Raw genomic sequence first — 4,222 nt, forward strand, 5'->3', positions numbered from 1 at the left:
CTGCTGTCTCTGAGTACAAATTCTCTCAAACCCTCTCTCTTTTGAAAGTCAGTCTCTTGTTTTCTGCTGCAATAGGGGAGGGACAATTGCCACCTGATGGGGTGGGGATTTCAAAAAGTTAACTCTTTCTTATATAAAATTTCAAGGCCTCTTCCTGTTTGGTCCTAGCCAGAAGCACCTACCCCTCCATTTCAGAGGTGTGTGATGTACCCATTTGCCTGAGATATTTCAGAGTTCTGTGGCACACATTAGCTTGCTTCTTATTGGCTTCTGCCTGCAAAGCTTAGATTTCAACTTTCTCAGATCTTTTCCATCAGTCACCACTCAGCCATTTGTTTTGTCAGTTTCCAGCATTTGTTGACATCTCTTATCTGCCCCCATTTCTTCTTTCATACTTTTCAACTTTGTGGGTTTACATTTTATATTTCCTTGGTGCCATTTTAGAGGGGCTTGGTGGGAAGCAGCTGTAAAAGCATGTGTTCAATCTACCATGCTGTTTATAAATCCCATTTTTAAAAAATATTTTATTTATTTATTTGAGAGAGAGATAGTGAGAACATGAGCAGGGGAGTGAGGGAGAAGCAGGCTCCTCACTGAGCAGGGAGCCTGATGTGGGGCTTGATCTCAGGACCCTGGGATCACTGGCCAGAGCCACCTGCAGCGACGGTAGATGCTTAACTGACTAAGCCACCAGACACCCCTAAATCACACTTTTTAAAAGCAGAAAGTATGTGTATATTTGTAAGGAAAAAATATCTATGCCAGGCTTGTTAACAGAAGTCATCTCTGGGAGTCGAGATTATGGTAGTTTTTATTTTCTTGCTTATGTTTCTCAAAGTCATCTATAATAAGATACCTAGTACCTAGGAAACAATTATTCAAGTAAAAAGGTATTGTTATATATATATCAGTCAAGGTATTTTATATTAGTTTCAAATGCAAGAATTAGGTTGAGCCATATGAAATTGCTGTTTTTTTTTTTTTTTCAGGTAAAACAAAGGTTGAGTATTAGCAGTTTCATGTTGTTCCATTTAAAATATCTACTATAATACAGATCTTAGAAAAGAAATAGCCTAGGAAGTGGATTAACTGTTTAGAGAGGCTAGACTTAAAGCCAAGAGAGTGTAAACCATTTTTTATTGCTAGGGAACCCTCTCTTGGGGCTTGCCCCAGGGCCCTTGCCTGTACTGTACCCTAAGAACCATTCCTTCCTGGGTCCCCAGGTTGAAGAGACTCATGAGCTAACCTGCTAATGTAGTTTTTAGGAGCTGACGATTTGGGATATAACTGTCAAGAACACTATTATTTCCTACTTTTCTTCCTTATTGGTACTTCCAAAACACTCTGCATACTTTGTATTAGAGTTTCCTGGGCTTATGCCTTTTTTTTCCCCTCTTAGATTGTTAAATTCTTTGATGGTACAGAGCCTCATCTTACTGATATTATGGACTATTTGGGGAAACATTGTTCGCTGTATCACTCAGTGCCTTCTTTATTATAAAGATTTGTGGGAAAAAATTTTCCCAGGCAAATGGCTTGGTTTTATTTTAGGGACACAGAGTAATTATGCCAGATTTTATCACCCCTCTTTGCATTGGTTCAGAGGAAGCTCAGAGCCACACTTATGCTGTGGTTCTAAGCAGTGCCTTCTTGAAATCTCCACTTGGATGCATGTGTTCTGGTCTTTGTATTGGTTTCTTATTGTTGCTGTAACAAAGTGCCACAAACTTAGTGTTTTAATACAACACAAATTTATATTCTATTTTAGTTCTGGAGGTTCAAAGTCTTAAATCAGTGTCACTGGGCTAAGATCCAGGTGTTGGCAGATGCTCCTTCTAGAAGCTCTAGGGGAGAATTCATTTCCTTGTCTTCATCTTTTTGTTGTTGTTGTTGTTAAAGATTTTATTTATTTATTCATGAGAGACAGAGAGAGAGAGAGAGAGAGAGAGAGGCAGAGACACAGGCAGAGGGAGAATCAGGCTCCATGCAGGGAACCTGACGTGGGACTTGATCCTGGGACTCCAGGATCATGCCCTGGGCTGAAGACAGGTGTTAAACCACCGAGCCACCCAGGGATTCCCCTTTGTCTTCATCTTTTGGAGGCTTATTACATTTTGGCTTGTGACTCCTCCCTCTCTTTTCTTTCTTTTTTTTCTTTCTTTTTCAAGATTTTATTTATTTATTCATGAGAGATGCAGAGACATAGGCAGAGGGAGAAGCGGGCTCCCTGCAGGGAGCCTGATGTGGGATTTGATCCCAGGACCCCGGGATCACGACCTGAGCTAGAGGCAGATGCTCAACAACTGAGCCATCCAGGCGTCCCTCCTTTCTCCATTTTCAAAGCCAGCAGTGTAGCATCTTCTCTCTTCCTGACCTCTGCTTTCAATTCTTACACCTTCTGTGTTTGACTCTGATCCTTTTGCTCTTCCATATAAAGACCTCTGTGATTACTTTGGGTTCTCCCTGATAATTCTGGATAACCTCCCCATCTCCAGATCCTGAACTTAGTCACATATGCATGGTGCTCTCCCACTCCCTGCCCTTAATAGAGTTTAATTTGTAGAGCAGTTTTAACTTTACAGCAAAATTGAGCTGAGAGTACATAGGGAAGTTTTCCCATATGCCTTCTCCCCACCCCTACCCCCACCCCCGCATCCCCATGCATAGCCTCCTCTGCTTTCAACATCCTGCACCAGAAATGGTAAATTTGTTATAATTGATGAACTACCCTGACACATCATAGTTACCCCAAGTCCAGGGTTTTCAGTGCAATTCCTTCTTGGTGTTGTCCATTCTGTGGATTTGGACAAATGTATAATGAATGGCATGTGTCCATCATTGTAGCAGCTTGCGGAGTATTTTCTCTACCCTAAAAATTTTCTGTGCTCTACCTATTCATCCTTCTTTCTCCCCAGCCCCTGACAACCACCAATCTTTTCACTGTCTCCATAGTTTTGCCTTTTCTAAAATGTCATATACTGGAATTACACAGTATGTGGTCTTTTCAAATGAACCTCTTTCACTTTGTAGTGTGCATTTAAGATTCCTCACTTCTTTTTAGTGTTGAGTAGTATTCCGTTGTCTGGATATACCATAGTTTATTTATCCATTCACCTATTAAAAAACATCTTGGTTGCTTCCAACTTTTGGCAATTATAAATAAAGCTGCTAAAACCTCTGTGTGCAATGTACATAAATTTTCAGTGACTTTGGATAAATACCAAGGAAAGGGATTGCTGGATCATATAGTAAGAATATATTTAGTTGTTTTTTTTTTTTTTAAACGATAGGTAGATAGAGGGACACCTGGGTGGCTCAGCGGTTGAGCATCTGCCTTTGGCTCAGGTTGTGATCCTGGGGTCCTGGGATCGAGTCCCACATTGGGCTCCCTGCATGGAGCCTGTTTCTCCCTCTGCCTGTGTCTCTTGCCTCTCTCTCTCTCTCTCTCTGTCTCTCTCTCTCTGTCTCTTATGAATAAATAAATAAAATCTTAAAAAAAAAAAGCTAGCTAGCTAGCTAGATTGATTGATTCAGAGCACCAGTGAGGTGTGGGGTGGAGAAAGAGGGAGAACCTCAAGCAGACTCCCTGTTGAGCACAGAGCCCAACACGGGGCTTGATTCCAGGAAGCTAAGATCATGACCTGAGCCAAAATCACAAACCAGACGCCCAACCAACTGAGCCACCCAGGAGCCCTTGTGCTGAGCGGATTTTAAATATTATCTTTACTCTGACTTCATTTTTTTGCCTTTATTTTCCTTTCATTTTGATCCTCTTTTGGTTGTTCTGAGAGAGAAACACATAACCCCCAGGATCTACTCAGGGTTGGGAAAGTAGAGCTGGCTAGCTCTGTCTTTTTCTTTCACCTCCCCAGTTTGTAGTGTGTGTCATGGGTAAAAGAAGCATTTTATACTAGTAGTATGTTGCCAGGGAATGTGGGGATTCATCCTAGAATGCCAGATAGGTCATGGACTGTGTAAAAGGAAAGCCAGAGAGCCCCTCTGGAGCCCTTCTGGATCCTTCTAGATCAAAGTTGCTCTGCACAGTGATGTGAACAGCTTATTTTCATTCACAGAGATCCTATACACACACAGGCAGAGTGCCTCCTTAGAGAGAGTAATATGATGCTAAATGAGTTTTTTTTCTCCCTCTGGTGAGGGCCGGACAGAAACAAATTGGGGCTTTGAATTCTAGGGAAAGACAAGGTTCAGAGCTCTTCTGTTT

The sequence above is a fragment of the Vulpes vulpes genome, chromosome 13 (assembly GCF_048418805.1).
Source record: "Vulpes vulpes isolate BD-2025 chromosome 13, VulVul3, whole genome shotgun sequence".
In the NCBI taxonomy this organism is placed as follows: Eukaryota; Metazoa; Chordata; class Mammalia; order Carnivora; family Canidae; genus Vulpes; species Vulpes vulpes.